The sequence below is a fragment of the Monodelphis domestica genome, chromosome 3 (assembly GCF_027887165.1).
Source record: "Monodelphis domestica isolate mMonDom1 chromosome 3, mMonDom1.pri, whole genome shotgun sequence".
NCBI lineage: Eukaryota > Metazoa > Chordata > Mammalia > Didelphimorphia > Didelphidae > Monodelphis > Monodelphis domestica.
In genome coordinates this window covers 3283705-3308231 of record NC_077229.1, presented here as the reverse complement: position 1 = coordinate 3308231, position 24527 = coordinate 3283705, and the positions used below count along the sequence as shown (strand labels likewise).

Here is a 24527-nt window from a genome sequence, read left to right as displayed (position 1 = left end):
AACTTTTTGGAGAAAAAATTCAAAATCAGAATACAAATACCAAAATCTATGTATATGAAATATGAAGTAACCAAGGATAAATTCATAATAGGCCTTTATTTGGGTTTAATAAAATTTTAACAGGCCCTTATATTAGTGTCCAATTAAAGTAATTTCTAATCCCAGAAGTCTGCAGGATAGAATGCAGTAATATTTCACTTACCCATTTGAAGACAAGACTACAGGAAGTTGTCATACTATGAGAAGAAAAAGATCTAGAATTTTATTTTGATAGCGAAGTGTCATTCACTGGTCTTACTCTGTCATTCTCAGGGATAGGGGGTAGCCAGGATGATAGCCAAACTTTGGTACTTGTCTGAGTATTTCACAAAAAGTGTGGTGTTATATTGAAATTAGTTTGTGGGGCTTAAATTGTTGTAGATAAAAGAGTGGGAGCCATAAGCTGTAATAATTAAAATGTTTGGGAGACAGGGAATATATATAACAATTGTGAATATGTTCAACTCAACTGGGTTTTATAGAGAACTTTAATTAATAATACAATGATTAATCAATAGAGAGAGAGAGAGTAAGAAAAGGAATAAGTATGAAGGGCCTTAAGCCAATATGGCCTAGACCTGAGTCTTAAGAGAGAAATCAGTTAGTACCTCGAGAATGTTTTGGACAAGCACCATTTCTCATATATTGTTGTTGAGTATTATCATTTTCTTCATTTGGAGCATTGTCATTATTTTCCCAATTCCTATTTCTGTAATTCTGGTTTCTAAAGTTCTTATTTCTATATTCATTATAATTATTTCCATAATCATTATAACTTCTAAAATTCTGGTTTCTGTGACCATTATCATCTCTAGTTGTTCTGGTTTCTATGACCATTATCATCATTTCTATGGTTATTATTTCTAAAGCTATTATTAAGCTGCGTATTCCTTCCAATCATCTTATGATAGGTTCTACATTTCATCATTTTGTGGCCCTTCTCACAGAAGTGGCAAGTTACTGATTTATTTGTGAATTCCCGTAAAGGGGCTATAGTCTCTCCCTTATTTTTCAATTGTCTCTTTAACATTTCAATTTCATTCTTTAAACCTTCAGTTGATATATCGTCTTCCTCAGGTCTTTTTATACGACCTTTATAAACATAGGTTGCTACTCTCCTTAGTTCATCGAGGTCCGTAGAGTCCCAATTAGGACAGCTAGTTTTAAAGTAGTCCTTTACCGCTGAACAACAATTCTTAACAAATTATCTACGTAGTTGTCTAATGTCTCTTTCTCAGGATAAATCAAGTTCCATATAAGTATTTCCTATGTCAATAAGTCTGTCCATAAACTGGGAGGGTGTTTCATCAATATGTTGTCGGGTTTTTTCAAATTTTCACCATTTTTCAGGTCTATCAGAGCAAACTCTCATGGCTGTCAATAATGCTTCTCTGGCCTGGTTTATTTTTGTGTAATCTAGTTCAACATTGGGGTTCCAATGTGGATCTCCAGTTCCCCAATGACTTCCTTTTTTACCTCGTTTTTGATTATCCAGAGAGATGATTTTATTTTTCTCTCTCTTTGTTAATAATTCATCTAATATATTCTCATCATCCAACCAAGTGGGGTCAAAAGTTCTGAATATGTTCTCTACTTCTTTTATAATTATTATTGGTTCGTCCTCAAGTGATGGCATATCTTCCTTCAATTTTTTTAAATCCTCAGGGGTAAGAGGTGTATATGATGTCTTACAGATATCAAGTTTCCATTTTTATTAAAAGTGGGTACTTCCCTTAAAGGAAATAAGCTTTCTAAATTATTTGGTACTCCTTTTTCTAGGCTTCTTGATCCATTTTCAATTGGGTAGGTTTGAGAAATAGAAGAGTTGGGCACATTAAAAGGAAAGGGTTGTTGTAATCCCATAGTGCCAGAAAATTCAGAGGTAGGGTATGAATTTAGGTTGGAATGTGAACTTAAAGTAGATTGTGTAGGATGAGAAGGAGGAGTCAAGAAAGATGTGTGAAAGGATACAGAGGTGTTTGGATTGGAGGAATCAGTATCAGAAGTATGGTTAGGGTGTGTAGTTAGAGTTGATTGTGTTGGGTTGGGGGCATGGATGTGGCGTAAACTTAGAGTTGATTGATTAGAATTAGGGTTTTCTGAGGACAAGGGGGCAGGGGTGGGTTCGTTAGAAGGGTTATTGTCCATAGCAAGGTGGGACAGAGATTCTGATATTGTACTAAGAAAAGAACAAAGTATTTACTGAAACTCCAGTTGTTAACTAAGTTCTGAACTGTCTGTGACTCCATATTTCTAAAGTAAAAACGTGGGAAGAAGGACAAGGCCAAAAAGTTTTCCCAGGTTTTTCTAATCCTAATTTAGGCAATTGCTTGCCAGGACCTTAGGGCCCTGTTGCTAAGATGTAAAACAGCTTAATTTAAGGAGAATCAAAAAAGTTTTTTTACTCACCCGTTCTTGCAGCTGTCAATTGAAGTTAAGTTAAAACATAAAACAAAACTGACTGATAGGCAAGTAATAAATCAAAACGATAAAGGAAAGAGATTTCACAGAAGTCTTTTGAGGGTTTCTCACCAACTTCGTAAGGTCGCCATAAACTGTTATATTTAAATTAGTCTGAGGGGCTTCAATTGTTGTAGATAAAAGAGTGGGAGCCATAAACTGTAATAATTAAAATGTTTGGGAGACAGGGAATATATATAACAATTATGAATATGTTCAAGTCAACTGGGTTTTATAGAGAACTTTAATTAATAATACAATGATTAATCAATAGAGAGAGAGAGTAAGAAAAGGAATAAGTATGAAAGGCCTTAAGCCAATATGGCCTAGACCTGAGTCTTAAGAGAGAAATCAGTCAGTTTGTTATAACTCACCACAAGATCTGTCTAAGTAAGGATTCTAATGACACCAGGCCAGCAGCATCTCAGCTGCTTTCACCAGCTCCCTCCTCCATCTGAATGTTTCAGAATCAGCCTCCTCAGAATGAGTCTCTCCAATCTGAATGTTTCAGGATGAGATTCAGCTCTTCTCTGAGCTCTTATTTTTAAGGGCAAAATCTCCTACATCACCTCCCCAGATGTTTTCCAAAGGACAACCCCTTCTGAATTCACAGCTGAGTAGATTTATCTCTTTAGTAAGTCAGAAAAAAATGCTGCTGTGTCAACTAATTTCATCAAGAGGAAACCTCTCAATAAGTTTTCACCTTTTAGGTTTAAGTAAGTTTACAAGTTGCCCCACCTTTTTAGGTATTTAGTATCCCATTGTATCAATTCTAAAAACAGTCATGACTCAAAGAACTTCCTGTCCCTTCCATAAGCATGGATCAAAGTACTTTCATTGTTTAGCAAGCCATTTTCTGTCCTAAAGCAGTCTTAAGTAGGGTGGAGTAGGAACACTCCCATAGCTAGGAGCCCCCACACTCAAGTAGAATTCTCACCATCTGCTAGGGAATTTTTTTAAGTAGAAGATTCCTCAATGGGGGAAACCCCTAACATTCATAAGTCTGAGAAATTTTAAGGTTTACAGTGGATACAAGGTAGTCCTATGACTTAACATATGTCAAGCATTGCAACCTCAAGTCTCACTAGGTTCAAGTCCTTTTTTAATGGCTTAGAACTGCATTAATCCTACCTGGATAGATTTCCTTCTTTTTTGACCCTTGTGATCATTTTGGCACCATTCAGGCACTCTTTGGAACTGTTCTCCTTGTTTTTATCCCATTTTCTTGAATCAGATACAATCATTAATCCCAGTCCCATACTATTTTATCAATAAATAGCAAAATACAGGAATTCAACATGTTCCCCAAAACAGTATCCACTTGTCTATGGATTATTATCTCCAATGTATGTGATAGGATACAGTCAGCCTCAGCAGAAGATGTTCTCTTTACATGTGAGCAATGAATCCAAGAGTCCTCTCCAATCTTTATAGATGTTGGAGTAGTTAACAATATTAGGACTGACCCTTCCCAGGAAGGCTGAGTTGTTCCAGTATGCTGGAAATTCTTAATATACACCTTGTCTCCTGGGCTCAGGTCATGAAGTGAAAAGTCTGGCTTGTACTCAAACTCCGGATTAATGGAGTTCACGCAATTTGTGCTGTAATTCCTGTATGTAGGAAGCAATAGTAGTGTTTCCCCTAACCGTGATGTATATGCAGGGCAGATATGTGGATGTCCAAAAAGCATCTGAAATGGTGAGATGTGTAGGTCTCCTCTATGCCTGCTTGAATGATAAAATAGGAACAGAGGGAGAACTTAAAGCCATTTTAAATGTGTCTCGGTGCTGTAAAAGATTTGAACCCCATACTTCAATCTCCAGAAGTCCTTCCCAGAATCCCCTATAATCTCACCTGAGTGAGAGAACACAATTTTTATTTAAAGGGCTCTCAGCCTCCCAAGGCTCTGATCTTCTGCTTCCAAGCACACTCGTGTCTCTACCTGGCAGGCAAGATGTAAGTGTCTGTGAATGGGCTATTCAGCCCTGGTCACATGCTTTTCTTATTTCCTTGATTTCTAATAATATTAACAAACCTTAATTATACTGTTCGGTTGTTCCCACGTGTGAATGATGCCATATGATCAAATGATCAAAAAGAGACCTTGATGCTGACCATTGTGTTTCCCTGCCGCCTAATCTATCAATGGGTGGAGTGTGGCCCAAAACACAGTCTCGTCCTTGCAGAGGAAGTGAGATGCGTGGGCCCATGTCCCTTGCTGATGGGAACATTTCAATATTGGGCATCCCATTACAAAGGTTTTGTTAAAAAAAAAAAAGCTGACCCACCCTGAAATCCTGCCTGACCTCTACTGCATAGCCCACTAACATTCTGCTACCTCGATGTGGTTTTATTTTCTTGGCCCTGAGTTTTGCCTTGCTAATCTGAGTAAAACCTGAAAAAGAATGAATTTGAAAAAAAATAAATATGTAAAAGCATGGAAATATCTATATGTACTGATACAGACTGAGTTAAGTAGAGCCAAGAAATAATATTTACAGTAATAACAATGTTAAATGCAAAGAACAGTGCATCCTTTCCAAAATCAAATGTAGATGTGCCAAATTTATACAGATCAGGAAGGCCTCCAAATGAAGTACTGTAAAATTTAAATGTATATCTCTAATAATGAAAATATATTTTTTGAGATATATTAAGGATCATTAGAAATCAAGGAATAAAGAGGATACAAATTAAAACTACATGCTCATGACTGGTTAGCCATTTCAAATTTTCCCTGCCTTACCACCATCACTGCTCATGGTACATCAGGCAAGAAGAAAGAGAGGGTGGGAGGAGTTACTGCCAGTTAAATACCAATAACATGATCTCGTCAATATGGAGACACAGGAGAGATTATTGGGAATTCTGGGAAATACCAAGGATTTCTGGGGAATGAAGTCTAGGGATCAAAGGAAAAAAAGGAGCACAGACTTAACCTGAATAGCACCAAAAAGAGCACAGAGATCAGAAGGACCAAATCAATTCATGTAGGATTGATGAACTTCTAAGCCAATATGAAAGGACTTGTACCTAGTGTGAGATTCGAGGTTGTGCCTCCACAAACCACATACTGCACCAGAAGATCCAGAGTGAACTTTGGGATGTGGTGATCTGAACTGTGTGCCGTTAAATGCATTTGTTTTTGTATTTGTTTTGTATTTGAACTTCACTTCATCACTTAGGATACTTTTGATTACCTCTATCAAAAGTATCCGAAAGTGTCCAAACAGTTTTGAAAAGTTTTGAACCTATATTGGAACAGTTTTTCCATCTAAATATTTTATTTTTATAACTCGTCAATTTATTTTTATGTTCCCCAGGCTCAAGTGCCCTGGGGAACACTCGAGTCTCTCTAGGGCCCCTGCCCTCCCTGCCAGGAGTTCTGTTGGACCGTGTGGCTTCCCAACCCCTCCCATGGCTCCCCTTCCCTTGGCTTCCCTGCTCCCCTTTCTGGCAGAGCCCTCAGGCCCCTTCCATGTCAGGGGGGTTTCAATTCTGCCTTGTTAAGTGTAAATTTAGGGTTGTTGATTGAATATATTATACTAGTGGTCACCAGGGCTTAAAATTCAATCCCAGTAAAACACTTCAGTCAGATTGAGATTTTCATGGTAGTTTCATTACAATAAAAGGAAGAAATTAAGAAGAAGAGAGAGAGAGAGAGGAAAGGGAATTGGATTGCTCAGGCAAGCCAGACTAGAATTGGAGTTCAAGGGAAGGAGGAATCAGTAACCTCACCAAAGTCAATCAGGGAAGATGTCTCACCTAATACACGCTAAAGAGCTTTTCCCAGTCACCTCACTGGCAAGCCACATACAAAAAATCCCCACCAGCAGTTCCTAAGCAATAGCGAGAACTCAGCTAGAGGAAGTGTGGAACTGTCGTCTTGTTATACACCAGAGAATCCACACTGGGGAGAAACCTTATGAATGTAAGCAATGTGGAAAGGCATTCTGTATTAGATCAAGTCTTGTTGAACATCAGAGAATCCACACGGGGGAGAAGCCTTATGAATGCAAGCAATGTGGAAAGGCATTTAGTATGAGGTCCAGTCTTGTTGCACATCAGAGAATCCACACGGGGGATAACCTCATGAATGTATGCAATGTGGAAAGGCATTCATTAAAAATTCTTATCTTGTTATACATCATAGAATCCACACAGGGGAGAAACCTTATGAATGCAAGCAATGTGGAAAGACATTCACTACGAACTCTTGTCTTGCTAGACATCAGGGAATCCACACTGGGAAGAAACCTTATGAATGCAAGCAATGTGGAAAGGCATTTACTATAAGGTCCAGTCTTGTGAGACATCAGAGAACCCACATGGCCTAGAAACCTTATGAATGTAAGCAATGCGAAAAGGCATTCAATATAAGTTCCCATCTTGCTAGATATCAGAGGATCCACATTGGGGAAAAATCATATGATTCCAAGGGATGTGGAAAGACATTCATTAGGAGCTCGCAAGTTATTGTACATCATAGAATTGTAACTGTGAAAATGTGGGTTTCAAGACTGAATTGCCAAAACTGTAAAGGTTTCGGCCAAACTGTAAAGATAATTTTTAGTGTCTTGATTTAAGCAAAAAATAAGTGGTCGCTATGGGGAAAATCCCAAATATGAAAATAATCCTAGTCAGCTGGGTTTTATGAAGATTTTTATTAATACAAATGAACGAATTGAGGGAAGAGAGAGTGTAACAGAAAATAGTAGGAAGGGTCTGAGACATAGGCCTGAGCCTTAAGAGATACTAGTCAGTGTTTATCACTCACCACAAGATCATCCCAAGGAAAACTCCAGTCCTTCACTGTAATCCTCAACTCCTGAACTGAGTTCAGATTCTCAGCTCCTCCAAACTAACTCCAAAGTCCAAGCCTTTCCTCTGAACTCCTGCCCTCCGTTTAAAGAGAATCTTCTATTATGTCACCTCCCCCAAATTTTCACAGCTACCAATCATAGTAGACTCTTTTTACCAGGACATTCCATCTTTAGTTCACATCTATGTTTTGCTATCACCTTCTCTGATTAGATTATATCTTCTGAATATTTCACATCTCTGCCCTTTGTAAGTTGCTTCAATTTTTAGTGATTAATTTAATCTTTATAGGTATCTATCAGCTTTTTGTATTAGATCTAGAAATAGACCACCTAGCTTAAGGTTTTTGATTCACTATAAGTATGAGTTGGGGACTTTTCATTATTCCATTAGGAATTTGTAAATTTATCTTGTCCTAAGGCTCTGTCTGAGCAGGGTGGAGTAATTTTAAAGTTCTCAATACATTCCTGGCCAAGTACCTCCATTGTTATGTGGGGAATAGCTTAATCAAATCTTCTAAGTTATAGTCTGAGCAATTTTAAGATTCACAATCACCCTGATGATCATTGGGAGACTAGTCTCCCCATTGATCATTTAACGTAATCGTCTTGTAGTCCTAAGTTACTTCTAACTACAAATGTATACAATGTTCAATTTTCCAAGAGGAAATTACACTTGTTAGGGAGGAATAGAAAAGAAAGAAAGCAAAACCAATGTTTTGCTAGGTGCATTGACAGAAAGCCTAATTAGGGGCAGTCTCCTTTGCATAAAACCATACATTTACAATGAATATTCAATTAAACTTCAGATCAAACAACCATATCCAAAGTTCTTTCTGGATTTTCTTGATGTAGCATGGGTTTTCTGGTATCTTTCTGCAACAGTTCATTCTCTGGATTTAGGAGTTAGCAAGCTTCTTCCTTGAAGATCTTTTGTTGAATAAAAAAATAAAAAATCTTGGATTTTTAGTAACATGCAATGCCCCCTGATGTGGGTGTTAAAAAACGACCGATTCAGCTCTGGATTCAATGTTGAGTTATGGGGGTGTATGACTCAATTATCAAAAGAAGAGAAGAATACAACTGAAAATATGAGGGGAAAAAATTCAAAATAGGCCCTTGTATAGGTTAAATTTAAAGTAATTTCTATCCCACAGGTCTGTAGGACAGAATGCAGTAATATTTCACTTATCCATTTGCAGCCAAGACTACAGGAAGTTGCCATAGAAGAAGAAGAAAAAGGAACTAGAATTCTTATTTTATAGGGAAGTGTTCCTTCATTTGATTTTTGACATTCTTAGGGATATAGGAAGCCAGGATGATAGTCAAACTTTGACTGTTTGACTAAACAAATGAGTATTTCACAAAATGTGTAGATACAAGGAAGTCATTTGACTTAATATGTCAAGCGTCACAACCTCAAGTCCACATTAGTTTTTCCCTGTTTGCTCTTTTTGGCACTATTCAGGTTAAGTCTGTGCTCCTTCTTTTTATCTCTTTTTCTGGAATCAGATACAAACATTAATCACAGTCCCATAATATTTCATCAATAAATGGCAGGTTCCCATAGTTTAAAACTTTTGGGTATAGCGAGTATATATATGAATTAAACTTGTATTAGTGCAAAAAAAATATCAATTATGTGTACCTTTAGTACAAGAAACAAGAGAAAAATCAATTATTCTAATCAAAATAAAGGGTTTAGGCTCTAATTTGAGGAGTTCAGGGCCCAAATCCTTTGTTAGTGCTATAAGGTGTTTAGTAATTTCCCCATAACAAGGAATCCATTGTCTGCAAATCCCTGTTGCTCCTAAAATTGCTCTCAACTGTTTCTTAGTGGTAGGAGTGCTTAAAGTTTGAATATTTTCAATTCGTATTGGAGAAATATAGCAAGCAAGAAGAACCCCAAATATTCTACTTTAGGGAGATACCACTGAAGCTCATCCTTTGAGATTTTAAGTCCTCTTTTGTGCAATTCCAGAGAAGGTGTTTGCTATCTTCCTGACATGCTTTTGTGTCTGTTGAAGCCAATAGTAGATCATCCACATATTTGGTTAATTTGCTATTTTTTAATGTTCTATTATCTGTATCTTGGCTCAAGATTTGTGCAAATAAACTCGGGCTTTTTACATAAGCCTGAGGCATATGCAATTTTAAGAATCACAGGATCCACACTGGGGAGAAACCTTATGAATACAATCAATGTGGAAAGGGATTCAGTATGAGCTCTAGTCTTGCTAGATGTTAGAGAATCCACATTGGGTAGAGACCTTATAAATGGAAAGAATGTGGAAAGAAATTCAGTTGGAACTCCCATCTTGCTGTACTTCAGAAAACCTACACTGGATAGAACCATAAAAATAAAAGCTATGTGGAAGGATCTTCATATTTGGTAATTCAGTACCTGTCTTGTTGTGTGAAGGAAATTTTCTCTCCCCACCTTTCTAGGGCAGCATTGTGTAAATAGAAATCTGTAACCCTAAAATCTGATTCTTAGCACCAAACTCTCATCCTCTTTTTATGTGCTGACATAATCAGAGTATGAATTTGGTGGAGCCCTGCCTCTTGGTCTCTTCTCTTCCTGTGATGGCAGATGGGAACATGGGGATTTTGAACAGTTTGGAATATAGTCATGTTGTTATATTTTGTTAGATAACAAACTGAAATGACCATAATTGAGGTATTAGATATTAATAATCTTATAATGATCTGCAAACATAATATATATGAGGATATAGGCACTGAATAATTTTTATAAAGCAAACTTATTTGACTATGAACTCAAAACTAATGATTATGTTATAAAAATCATCACAAAGGCTAATACTATTACAATCATAAAATAGGGGTTTCACACTTTCACATACAATGTCAAATACAATTATCCTGATAGAAGAGATATGAATTGAAGTACTACATTATAACTGATTTTAAGACAGTTCTGTCAAATATATTCATCCATATAAATTGTAACCTACAGAATCTTTTCTGAAGAGACATTTGCTGTCAGCATTTCAAATAGTAGGGACCTCTACTTTCAAATTAGTCTGCTTCTCAGGGTTTATGTCTATCTACCTGATCAGTAGGAGGGTCTGAGCCCTGGGCATGAAGGAGGAAAAGAGGAAGGTATTGAAGAGATGGGGAAAGTGGTAATGGCCCAGGTAGAATTCAGGCTCTGAGGTAGAATTTGAAGGCCTGAGGAAGAACAGGATTTAGGACTCACAAGGAAAGCTCTAAGAATTTTAGAGACCAAGAGAAACTCCTTAGAAAGTGTGATGCTACCTGAGAAGACTGAATCGAAGAGGTTAAGGTGAGCACAGAGTTCATATTCCAAGCAGTGGAAACAACTAAGGGAAAGGCAACATGATAAGATGAAGGGTCCTGATCAAGAATCATTCAGGAGGCCAGTATCACTGGGTCAGAGACAGAATAGAGAGGAGTTCTTGTGAGAGAAACACACCCAAGTTTGTAGAAGTATCTTAGGCCAAGAATGGGAGACTCAAATTCCATTCAATTTGAAAGAAAATGATTTTATTTGAAGGAGTAGTTTGTGGTTGTGTAATAACTTTTGGAATAGTCTTGAGGCTAATCACGTAGCCACAGGGATGATAGACAAGTACAAGGGCTAGTAGAACTTTTAAAAAACTGCAGAGTAAGAGATATGTATGTCTGATCTTCCTCATTGGAATCTGTCCTACTCTACCCTACACAATTTTCCCTTCTTACTCAATGCATCCACTCTTGCCCAACTTATCCCTCTTCCCACCCCTGCTGTCTCCTGTTCTTCCTCTTCTGCCTCAGCCCCTCCCACCCTAACCTATTCATCCCTCCTCCTGATCCTACCATTCATTGTTCTACCACTCCCTGCCCATAGTCCCACCCCCTCAGCCCCATCCCTTTTCATACCTACCCCACTGAAATCCAAGCATGGAGCCTAGAGGCAGGAACACAAAATGATTCAGTTAAAAGCTTCTTCCTCTTAAAAGAAGTACCCACCTTAATAAAGGCCTAAGTTTGATGGCTTTAAGACCACTCACTCATCATCCCCCCCCCCCATGATCTAAGTTGATTCAGAGAAGACACCCCTTTTTCAAAAAAGAACCAATCATAATTATAAGAAAAAATGGAGATCATATTCAAAACATTTGACCCCAATTGAGTGGATAATGAAATTTTATTAGATTTTTTTTTGCCAAAGAGAAAAATAAAACCTCTCTTGCTTAGAATGAGCAAGGTAGAAGAGCTACTCATTGACAGATTCAGGATCCAAAAAGGAGCCCCAATATTGAGAGAAATTATACAAAACTATGCCAGGCGAGAGAAACACTACTGACAGCCATGAGAGCTTGCTCTGATAGGCCATATACATGGTCAAAATTCAAAAGGACTAAACAAAAAATCAATGAAAACTGCTCCCAGTTTATGGACAGATACGTAGATCTGGGAAATAGATATATTCACCTTGCTTTGTCCAGAGAATAGGATATTAGACAAATTCATTGAGAATTGTTGTAAAACGACCAAAGACTTCTTTAAGACTAGCTGCCTGAATTGAGACTTGTGGATCTCAAGGAGTTGACAAGGGTAGCTGTCTATGTTTTTAAGGGCCATGCATAAAAACATAAGGAGAATAATGAATCAATGGCCGCCTTAAAGAAAGAAAATAAAATTTTAAGAGAAAAACTGGAAAATCGGGAGTAACTAGCCCCTATGCAGGAATTCACAAATAAACAACCAAAATGTTATGTAAGGGAAAAGGCCACTTAATGTTGCAGAAACTGGAATCAGGTATTCAATAACACATAATTTAAGTATAATGGTAATTTTAGAAATAACATTACAAAAACAAAAATATAATAATAATACTTATGGAAACAATACTCCAAATGAGAAATAATAACACATCAAAATACCCAACAACACTATATCTAAATTTAAAGTATCCCCAAGGTAAAAATCCACCCCATAGTGGGGTAACCCGGAAAAATGCACAAGCATCTTTATAATGGTACACAGGGGGAGGAAGGGCCTTGGAATCAAAGATAGAAACTTGATTTTCCAGACCCTGATGTTTTAATGCCAATTAATCCTATACATTCCCCCCCCACACACACACACACATCTTAATGAAATGCATGTAACCCAAAAAGTGGGAAATTAATATTTTATCTGTCTTTTTAGATACTGGAGCATCCAGATGTGGTGAGTAAACCAGATACAAAAAGCAACTCTTGGCTCTCTATAGTAGATTTCTCAGGAACTCCTTAAAAGGTCCCCAAATGTTCTCCTCAAATGGTATCTGTGGCACACTTATCTGTAGAACATTCTTCTCTTTTAGTTCTTGGGGCCCCAAGAATCCTATTGGGAAGGGACCTATTACGTAAACTTAAAGCCACAATAATTTGCTCACACAATGTCATTATGACATTAGAAGTGCCTGGGGAATCTTTAAATTTGTTCCCTGTATTTCCCTCAGAGAGGTAGGAGGTGAAAGAACCTCCCACTTTTCAAATAACAGCCGATATACTTGAGTCTCTGGGCCACATCTTCCTCTGATGTTTAAACAACATTTAAATCAGCTGTTCCTGTTCAAATTAAGACAAGAGGTGGGCCAGCTTCCTCCATTCCTTAGTACACCCTATCAAAAGAGTTAATTGAGGGAATAACCCTAGTAATAAATTCATTAATTGAGCAAGGAATAATTCTTTGTAAATCAGAACATAATATACCTATTTTACCCGTGAAAAGCCAAAATCAGGCCCAGATGGTAAAGTAGTATATTGATACATCCAAGATTTAAGGGTTGTAAATAATCATGTTGTAGAAAGACATCCTGTGATATCAAATGCAAACACAATAATTTCCGTTATTCCAAGTATAGCCACTTACTTTACTGTAGTGGATTTGTGGACAGCTTTTTTTTTGGGGGGTGGGGAATCTTATTAATGAAGATTCCAGGAATATATTTGCCTTTATCTGTAAAGGTTCCCAGTGGTCCTGTTGTCATTACCACAAGAGTATATGGAAAGCCCTACCCTGTTTGTACGAATTTTAAGCTAAGATACAGAAAATATAAAATTTAAAATTAAGTTAATTAAACATGTGTATGATTTACTCTTCATCTCACCAAATGCCACAGCATGTCAAGTAGTAGTAAACATCTTTTAGAACTACATAAAAGAGGTCACAAGGTCTCAAAGGCAAAAGTTCATTGTTATCTCCACAAAGTAGAATATTTAAGGTTCATTTCAACTGCTGGTGCCCATTCTATTTCTCCTCATTGCATTGAAAATATTCAAAAATTTAGGGCTTCTACCACTAAGTACTATTAAAAAAGGAATCTTAGGAACAACAGGTTTTTGTATACAGTGGATTCCTTGCTATAGGGAAATCACTAAACCCCTTATATATAGCACTAGCAAAGCATTTAGTCTGAACCACTCAAAGCCAGAACACCTGTCAGCTCTGTCAAATTTAAAACAGGCTATCCTGTCTGCCCCTGCTCTAGGCATCCCAGATTATAAATACATTTACTTTTCTTAAAGGTAAAATTAGGCTTGATGACTGAATATATTATGTTAGTGGTCACCAGGGATTTAAATTCAATACCAATGAAATACTAAAGTAAGTTTGGGGTTTTTATGGTAGTTTAATTACAATAGTAGGAAGCATTTAAGAAGAAGAGAGGAAAATGAATTGGAATGCTCTGGTGATCCAGGTAGTTCAGAGGCCTACTCCAAGGAGCCTTCTCAATCTAGCTCAGCTTCCAGCCATGAGGTCTCTTCTGAGATGATGGGCCTCCTTGCAGATAGTGCTTTTAGGGGGTCAAGGAAAGGAGGAATAAGTCTTATCACTCACAAAGGTTGCTCAGGGAAGACACCTCTCCTAAACCACATTTCAAAGCTTCTCCTGGTAACCTCACTGCCTACACAAAAACACCAAATGCTGTCAAGAGCTGCCAACACCTCTGAGTGAGCGCTCACAGAAAGTGATGCGAAATATATAGGCAGTTCTTTTCATGACTTCTTGCATCTCACATGTACCAATGGTAGCTAAAGCTTGGCTTAGGTCAGCCCAGGGGGTGGGTCAGTTGTTTCTGATTTGTCACTTTCTAGCACATGTCAGTGACAAACCATCCCCCCCAAACAGTTAATCCTTAAGTGGGGGTGTATACATTCCTGGTTGCTAGAATTCTAAAGACTAAGCAGGGTGGGTTGAATCTAAAATTCATACTTTGTACATATATGAGCAGAGAGGGGTGGCTTCCGGCATTTTAACCCAAACTTTGTGACCAATTCAGCATCTGGTTGTTTATTATTTGGCCCATCTGGACCCAGTAGCTTCAGAAGCACCACCATGCTTTAGAGGCATAGCTGCCACAGCTTTATTACTAACAAAAGCTGCCTATCTAGTATTGGAATCCCATTACCAATTTTGTACCCACATGAGGTAGAAGCATTGTTGCTAAGGCATAAACACAGGCATTTTCAGATCAAAGACTCACAAGATATGATGTAACCTTGTTGGGCAACAAAAATACCACTTTAAAATGTAGTACAACTCTTAACTTTGCTTCCTGATTTGCCAGTTTCAGGAGAACCATTACATAGCTGTGAATCTTAAGTGTCCATGGCTGAAAAACCTCGAGAGAATCTCATGGACACTTCTGTAGACAAACCAGATCTAGTCTTATTCACCAATGGTTTATAATGACCTGCTCCTGGCCTGGGGCTCTTGAGGATTTTCTCTATAATATTCTGGTACTTTTTCTTCGTGTTCATCTTCCAAAATCAGTGACACAATTTTCCCCATTTTACAGATCAGAAAATAGATTCCATTAAGTGGCTTGTTCTGAGGAACCGACATAGGAGCTGTTCTTAATGAAATGTAAATCGACGCCTTCCTGCCTCTAATCCCTGGCCCCTGCCCCCTCCCCTTATGGCTGCCTCTCATTTCCTGGCAATGGAAAACTGGTCTGAATCCAGCTTCCTCTGAAGAAAATGGCCTAAAACCTATCATTCTGGTTCCAGATTGGTTCCCTGAACTGCTCTCCCTCTCTTCCCACCCTAAATGCTGGGGAGACTATCCTCCAGGAGTCCCCACAAGCCTCCCATAGTCCCTTGCCCTCCTCTGTGATTGTCAAGATGAATGGCCTGGCTGAGAGATAGCATTGGACCCAATGAGGATTGCTGAGTTTTCTAGGATAGGAGGCAGAGACACCCCAAGAGAAGAGTCTCTAAGCCTCTGAAAGGTGTCAGGGAGGGAGAAACAGGCAGGGTAATGGGCCAAAGGCAATCCCTTGAGATCCCTGCTTTTTGGGCTTCAGACTGATGCAGAACACTGACCCTTGGACCCAGTTTAGAAGTTTAGCAATTTCTCCAAGAATGGACCAGAACCAGGCTGTTGCTCACTCCAGATCCCCCAGCAGGGTCACAGGCAAATCCTGCCCTGGGTGCCTGCATTACAGACACTGAGGGGCAAGGGTAGACTCCTGGGGAAACCCCATGGACAGAGTCTCTGAGTGGAGTCACTGGACTCCCCAACCTTTCCCTCAAGAGAACTCAGTGATAAGCTTCTCTCTATTCTCCTCCCTGACTGATTCTCCTTTACCCAGGGTATCCATCTCCTCCAGAAGATCTGATCTCTTCTTTGGAGCAGAAGGCCTGAGGAGCTACTGCCCAGGTATGGGAAGGGAAAATAGGTGTGGGAGAGCCAGGGTGACCAGAGGCTTCTGTGTGCTCTGGTGAAGCCAGGGCTATATTTGGAGATAGGACGACCTGATTGGAATTTTCAGAGGTCTTAGCAAGGGCTCCCTGGGCAAGTCACTGAATCCCTGAGCCTCAGTTTCCCTATCTCTATGATGAGGCTGTTGGATTCCATTTCCTATCAGCTCCCTTCAGTGTTTGGGACTGAAGGGCTTGGAAGTCTCTTGCAGGGGCCAGCAGGGCTGAACTTATCCCCTCTAAACTCTTTAGTATCCAGAATCACTTATGAGTACTTGCTGTATGCTGGGTCCTGGGCTATGTTATAGGGGACATCAAGGGCTGCTGTGGACATCCCCTGCTCTCAGGGAGCTCACCCTCTGCTGGAGCAGATAGCAGCATGCAGACAGTTCTGTAGAAGCCTTCTAGATCTCAGCTCCAGGGCAACCAATCCCAAGAGGGAAAGCTCTGAAGGGAAGGAGCACTAGAGAGGTCTAATGTGGGGAAAGGGTCCTGAGGGTTCAGGAGATCCAGACTGAGGATTCTGGGGGTATGTATAACAGAGAAAACAAGGGAAAGTCACCTGCACAACTCATTGCAAATGGCCATGTCTAGCAGTTTAGCTATGAATCCAAAGACAGATGTTGGATAGTACCTCATGGGAAGGAAGAGATCGCGTGAGAGTGTTTGGAGCATTTGAGAGAAATGGTTTATTGGTTCCCAGAAGAAGAGAGTCATTAGCTCAAAAGCTCACAAGTCATTAGCTCACAACGTGAGGGAAAGACTAAAGATGAAAGAACAATGAGGACCCTGCAGGGAGAAATGGAGGGGCTTAGATGAGGGATGGGATGGACTTCTTTGCTATGGAAAGAATTTTCTTTAGCTAGGAGAAGAAGGACCTTTTTCTCTGATCTTGAGTCCAGAGAGGAAAAGGAGGCAACTGAGCTAGGTGAGAGATGGAGGAAAGAGAGCTCTGCAGAGAAATCCAGCATTTGTTCAATGAAAAATGAGGCCAAGTTCTCAGCTCGGAAGGTGAGGCAGGGGATACGAGGAAGCCATGAGGTAGAGCTGGAGGCCATGGAAATATTTGGAAAAGCTGCTGTGGTGGGCGGCAAAGGGAATCCGTGAGAGGGATGTCATAGGATTGCCTTGCCATGGTGAGTACCCAGCTGAGGTCAGGAAGCCTCAATGTAGAGTGCAGCCAGGCAGCTGGATTCTTGATTTTCCTTCTCTCCACTGACCTGAAGCCTATGAGCAGGAATGAAGACTGCTGCTTTCCTTAGAATTAATCCAAGGCTAAACTTTCCCTAAATCATTAGCTCCAGCCCTTTCCTGGTCTCTGGAGTTCAGTCTTTGTCCTGTTGTTGCACAATCAGGTGACCACAGCACCTCACTTTTGGGATATGAGAGCCTAGAGAGAAGCCTCTGGGATCTCCAGGTCTGGGTCTGCTCTATTTCCAATGGAGTTTTTGTTCACTATTGAGAAATAAGGGCAACAGAGAGACAGAAACACCGCTGAGGCCAGAGCATGCTTTTTGCCTTCCTAGAGAGAACAGAATGCAAGGATCCTAGTAGAGTTTGGGCCTGACATAAGCCCTGGGACCAGTCAGTGAATATGTATTAAATAATAAATATGTCGTTTGACCTGTGCTAAGCGCTAAGGATACAAAGGAAGGGAAACATCAGTCTGGGCAGTCCTGGATCTCACAATCTAGAATCCAGACATTGAGGTGCTTTAGAAAGAAGCAACAGATCCTGAATCTCACTCTGAGATGATCCAGGGGTAAAGGAGTGTTGGGGAATGGAAATGTATTTAATTCAACAAGGAAATCAGGAACTAACAGAGTGAAGAGAATAACAGTTTAAGGAGAAAAGTCATCAAAGGAGGAAATAATCTAAATTCTAGAGATAAAAATAAATATCACTCTCAGCAGTTGATAACTTGGAGTCCATCTAAGATAAAGGTCTGAGTGCCCTCTGTCAAGAGGTCAATAACTCAGAGTCTGAACTCTCCCTCCCCTTCTTTAGGCCTCTCCTAGTAATACATGTTTTTGCTGGCAAAGATATTATGAGGGAGGAAATGGGTTATTTTAAATTAATTCAAAAGAGATTTTATTTACAATTTATTTATAAAACGTATAAAGAGTGAAGTAAGAAATCAGAGAGAGGATGAGGTAAGATAGGTAGCCCAAGCACTAAGTAATTTATCTCTGCCCCCTGCCTAGAGATGCATCCCTCTGTTCATCTTAAATCTAAAGGAGGATCAAAGGAGCACAATCATCTCAGGGTCCTATAGGGTCATTAGATGTTTTTAGGTTAGGAGTAACAAGGATGTAAGGGATCAAACGAATTTCCCTGACAATAGTTTGCCTGAGTTTCTGGGGGTACAATGCCCATGTCATCTGCCCCCTCTCCAAATATGTAAGGGAATAGGGGTGATGGTCTCAGTGTTCTGTAGCTTCTTCAGAGCTGAGAATGGTTGTAGAGCTGTCCCTACCTGTTGTGAGGAGAGAGAGAGCTATTGGCTGTAGGCAATATCCAGGGCTTCAGGCTGGAATGGTTGCCAAGGTTACAGTGGCATCTGGCTGACTCCCATGAGTGCTTCTACCCTAGAAGCAACTAGAGAAGTGACAAGGTTACAAATGCAAGGTCCACATATCCCACAGGGGAGTAGCCAAAACTTTTACAGCGAGGGAAACTCTGTGGATACAGGGTCTTCAGGGGTGTGTCCTCAGTGAATGCCTGGGTCCTAGGTAGATGAGGACCTACTTGGAGATCTGAATGATGTCCAGTGACTGCTTCCCCTGTTTGTCAGACAGGTCACAAGGGGGAGAGTCAGTCCCTGAGTTAGAAGTGTACAAATCAGGACTGGGGAAAAAACTAGAACACCAGATAGAAACAGAGAAAATTGGTACAATAGTAATTGATATTAGACTTTTACATTTGGGTATCTTAGCCAACAGACTCCATCTTCAGAAATCATCTTCTGACAGGAATAGATCCCTTTAGAAAATCAAATTCCTGAGTTGTTTGAAGAGTTGGTATGTCATGTTTCTGTTAAAGAATATCACTTTGCAAAGTACACATTAACTATAAACATCTATAAACACTTGAGTAAAAAAATATTTTACAGATGAATTTCTTTACCCCAGATTCTGGAGGAAATTCAAGAAAGTTTTGAGCTATATTTCCTAGCTCAAGATCCAAACTTCAACTGTGGTCAATTAAGGCTACAAATACAAGCCATCTATGAATAAACTTCACCTACTTCTCAAAGTATGTTCCCTGACAATTTAAGAATGTTCAATTATAAACCTAATAGGTTGTTTGAGAAAATGGAAACTTTAATTTGACAATTTGCATTATGTGCTGATTAAGGGAATTTGTCCCAAAGGAAAAGGCTGACAGGGAAAATATTTCCTCATGTCCCAAGGGACATGAGGGCTTCATGTACAGGCCAAAGCTATCACGGGCTCATGCCAGCATTGTATCACTCAAGGATTAACAGCCTAGGTGGTCAGAAAGGGTCCGTTCCCAGATGAGCCCAGAATATGCCTCTGTAACCTTCCCAGGACATTCTCTGTCCTTTGTGTATTTTGTCACCATGAGATCCCAGAAGCCTTCTTGCCTTAAAAGACGAGTCTTACCAATTTCAGCTGAAAGGAGTTCTGCTTATCAGCAAATAAGAATTTCCATGTACCTCAAACAAGCTTTTCTGACCATTTACCCTCTCTAAGGATTCCTTAAAGCCTATGAGTCTACATTATAGCAGTCATTCCTCCATGTTTGTCAATAACTTAATTATCACAATTTAGTCACAAAGCCTGAACAGGAATGTTGAATTCATTAGCTTTACAGTAAATACAAATTTAAAAAAAAATAACTTATCCTTTTATTGAGGGGTCCAGAATGAGGAAATTCAGGGCTGGCTGACCTCAGAGCTATGCTGTGGAACAACAACATCAACCAAAAGTCAGAGCCCAGCTCTTGTGTTCCTTCCCCTTATGGCTTTCAGGAGGGTAAGTGCCAAACCCAGCCACCATCTGTGCCTCTCTCCTGGGAGCACAATGCTAGGTAGCCCGAAAGCCAGAAGGGGGTCAGATAAAGTGGAATGCTGAAGGAGTTGCTTTTAAAACTGATCTCCCCATAGACATTCACACATAAAAAGGAGGGAGAACATCATTCTTTCCAGCTTCAGGAAGCCCAGAAGGTAGAACGTTCTGGATCCTCTTGTCCTGAAGCCATGAAGAGAGACCAGTTGGCTGCCGAGAAGAATTTGTGTCCAAGTGTTTAGTCCTCTTAGAGAGCAAGTGGTAGGAGGGGAACTAAGAACATGATGCGCGGGAGCTGCAGGGGAATGGCATGACTTGCATAGAAGTGGGCTACTGCCACATCGGGCTAGATCCTATCCTGGCCTTAGGCCATCTAAAGGAAGTAAGAGAAGATCAGTCCATTTTCACATATATGCCCTTTTTAACACCCCACCTATTCTTTGGCTCCTGTTTGCCACATATGTCCTTATACAGATTAAAAATGTAATCAAAATATCAACCAACAATCCCCAGAGCTCGTACGAGGTAACCGTATCAATGACATCTCCCTCAACTCATTTTCTCATTCCGGACCAAGCTTCTTGGTCAGACGGGCCTGGCAATAGTTGCTTGCTTGAGCACCTAAAACCTCCGTTTCTACAATTAAGATATACTCATCTTGAAGTGCTATCACACAGCGGTTGTTAACTCTTTGAAGCCTCTATGTCCGTTATAAGCACTTCTTTCTCCTTCCTGGGTGCAAGGAAGGGGTTAATAGCTTCTGAGCGATTTTATCCCCAGGCTGCTGGCCTTGACTTAGATCTTCTTACCTAGCAACCCTGGCCCATCCGTCTTCAACCAGTGCCTCTTTCATGATCATTTACTCTCAGTGAATTTTTAGCTTGAACTTCACAACTTCCAAATAACTCTGATTAAGTTCTCTAGCCATCCTTCAGTGTGTAAGCAAGCTGAAGTACAAAGCATTTAGAGCCTCCTTTTTAGTGTTCTTTTAGCTCAAAATATTGCTACCTACTTGATTAAATCCCAATTTATAGTTTGTTGTATATAGTTTACACTAGAATTCCCAGTATCAACGAGTATCTCTATCCATTACTCTCATTGAAATGGAGCACTTCATAAAAGGAATCCAGACACCCCCCAATCCAATTATGAACGTATCTGGCTAGGTTATAAGGTATGAAGCTATTTCCTTTCCCATGGACTTAATCACCTTTCCCTAGTTAGCGACATGTTACCTGGCGTTGCAGCCCGACCTCTCTGATATACCTGAAGCCAGACTGTACTTGAGCCTCATGACCAGCCCTCTCGATGACTGGCTGGCTGAGTTTGTCTTGTTAAGGGCATCCAGGTTGTATGTCGTATACCCTGAACCTAGTTCGGTGGAAAACTGAATCCTCCTCATAATACAGTGCATACACATTTAGCCTTCACTCAGCATTGCTCAGTTCCCGCCGTTGGCCTCTGAATACAGACATGTTCATTTCTAGATTCCAAATTCCTTCCTAGGCATTTTGCACATTTAAAAACAATTCCTATAACCTTGATTAAAAACATCATTTAAAGCTTTCCTCTCTGCGTCAGCCTGGCTATCAATCCCACTTACCCAATTCTCCAATTCACTGAAATCATCATGCATTGCAAGGTCTAACAAAGCAAACTTCTAACCAGGAGTTTTGTTGTCCAATAGAAATCTGGCCACATTTCACGTTTGACAAACAGGAACTACAACACGTTACATTTGTACCGTATCCAAACCATGAGCAATCCCCCCAGTTTGAGAATTGATTTTAAGGGAAAGTTCCCAAGTGTGGAGTAAGAATCTCCCTTTTCTGCTCAGAATGTTCTCTCTTCCGCTCCTTTGGGGGCCCATCCCAAGGGAGAAGGAGGGAAAAGTCATTGACCGGGTCATTGCGCTCTCTCCCGCCCTGAAGCCTGTCTCAGTGTTCCTTCATCCTAGCCTGCCTGGTTGGAACGCAGGCCGAGGGAGCAGGGGTGCAAAATCTATTCTCCTTTGTGACCCTGCAGCCCCCCTTTTTTCCCTTCATCCAGCCACAGCAAAGACTCAAAGAACCCTATAGGACACCCGCTCCCACACATCCACATACCTGCGACCAAATACAAAAACACACACGAGAGAAACAGCAAAAGCCAGAAGACAAACGAGAGACGCGGACACGTAAACGCGCCGATCCTACGAGCTTATCTTAAGATCTCATTTCTTGGCATGTACTTGTGAGGGCCGTAAAACCCCTAAGCAAGCTGTTTGACAAACAGACGGGTTTTCTATTATCGAGACCAAGAAGCTGCAAGGAAAGGGTTAACAACTGCCCCAAAGCAGCTGGGCTTTTATCAGGAAAGAAACCTGACCTTTGGCTTTTTTTCCCCTCCTTCTGCTTCCTTTGGTTGCCTGTCAGGCCAGCCTCAGTAAAGAAAGAAACCTGATACCCGCAATTACTCCCTTCAGGAGCCTCCAGAGTCCTTTGGCTGCCTCCCTCTATCTGTCAGGGGCAAGCAGCCAGCGGCTGGCCACCCGATCCTCCGTGTGGCAAAAAAACCCCAAACAAAGTCAGTGTGTCTAAAAATCATCTAGAGATTTTGGGGTGTCCCCCAGTCTCTCCTAGGGGTGCAATATATTCCCAAAAAGGGGACTGGAAAACCCCTTTCCCAAACTAGACAGGGACTCGAACCCTATCCCCAAAGTACCAGGGGACCTGACAGAGACGAGGAATCTTGTGCTCAGGGCCTGACAAGTAGATGGAGACTCGAACTCTGTGCTCAGGGGCCTCAAATGCCCTGAAAGTTCTGAATGCGGGACGTGCCCTGGACCTTATTCCTTCCCCACCCCTGACCCCAAATGCTTCCTCTGGGGAGCTGACTGGCCCTCTCGTGAGAGATTCAGAACTGCAGCTATGTCAGAGTCCACACTCAGAAACAGGTGGGAGGGTCAGCCCAATGCTGCCAGGCTAAACCTCTTGCCTTAGAAAAAGGCGGGCCCTGGGGCTTAGCATTGGGGCTCTTGTTTAAACCACAAGAACGAATGCCCCACTGAGCCGTATGCCTATCAGGGGTTGTCTTCGTCTCCCCCATACACATTCAGTCACCATTCGCACCCACAGCCACACAACACTCAGCTCACCTGAAGGTCTGGTCCATAGCAGTGCCTTAGGCCCTCCCACCCGGGGGTTCCAATGTGGGGGAAGCAGGCAAACACCCAAATGTTAGCGTCCAGGAATTCACCCCCCACCAAGGAAGGATTTCCGGCAATGTAACTAGACACGGAACAGGCCCTTTATTTAAAAAAACAAAACTGATGGCATCAGTGGGAACTCTGTCGCTAGTGTTCCAAATTGCTTCTCACAGTCTGGGGTTTAAATACTTTTTTTTATGAATGACCTTTGTTGGAAAGTTGCTTTTTGCACCTGGGGTCTCAGTGCTGAAGCTCATCAGGGATCTTGGACAGGCCCCAGCACAAGCCTGGAGCTTATCTGTCTGTGGGGCCTTGGCATTCTTGGCTGAATTTCTCAGGGCAACTTTCAATTTTGATCTCCCTCACCAGGAAGCAGATCTTAAAGCCTTGCAGACAGCAGTCAGGGAAGCCCTCTGACACCTAGAGAAGTCCCTGGAGGCCTTAGAAAAGCCCCCCTCCTCCCTTTCGGAGGTAGTCCTGCAAAGTCGGGGCTTGACCTACTCCTGGCGGCCTGTGTGTGGCCTTCAAAGAGGAATGCAGTTTTTAGGCAGACTGCACAGCCCCGGAAATCTCTGGCCGAACTTCAGAAAAGCCTGCACCGGGGTGACAAAGCCCTCACTATAAAAACCTCGGCACCAGGGAATCCTCCAGTCCTCCCCCGGCTCACACCACTTGTCTCCCCCTTGCCGGGCCCCCTCCTGATCCTTCTCCTCAGTCACCGGTTCGGTTCAGAGTCGATACTCTCCAGCTCATGGTCCTGAGACGACAGGACCTGCCTGATAGGTGAAAGTGTGACCATGAGAACGATTTCTCCTTATGGACCAACCAGTGGGGGATGTAGAGGGGCAAAGCTAGCTCCACCCCCTGGAACCTGAACCAAACAAGCCCAGCTGTCACAGAACCAGCCGGAACCGCTAAGCACAGAAATTCTGTCGGGCCACATGGAAACTGCAAGTCTGGCCCCCTGAGCACATCCTGTTTCTAACCCGGACCCTTGAACATATACCACCTCTGTCCCGACTGAATGGGGGTGGAACGCTTTTGCTGGGCTTCCCCTAGCGCTAGCAATAAAGGACTTCCCTTTGCCTAAATTGCATTGTGTCCCTGTGCTCCTTGGGGTGGTCTTCCACTCCGATCCTAACAGAAGGAAGCCCTGTGATGGCCGGGACAGGCTCCAGGAAGCCTCACTGGGCAGACAGGGGCTTCCTTAACAGGCTACATAGAAAGGGAGCCCGACACCGGAAAAGGCCCGGATCGGGCTGAACTG

General features: G+C 41.2%; 1 long non-coding RNA gene across 1 annotated transcript; it reads left to right on the top strand.

Annotated features, from left to right (window-relative positions):
• The first annotated feature begins 854 nt into the window (after positions 1–854).
• Positions 855–19297, top strand: LOC130458155 (uncharacterized). Its single transcript, XR_008917237.1, has 2 exons — positions 855–9039; positions 9074–19297. It is a non-coding gene; the product is annotated as an uncharacterized LOC130458155 (long non-coding RNA).
• Positions 19298–24527: the final 5230 nt, after the last annotated feature.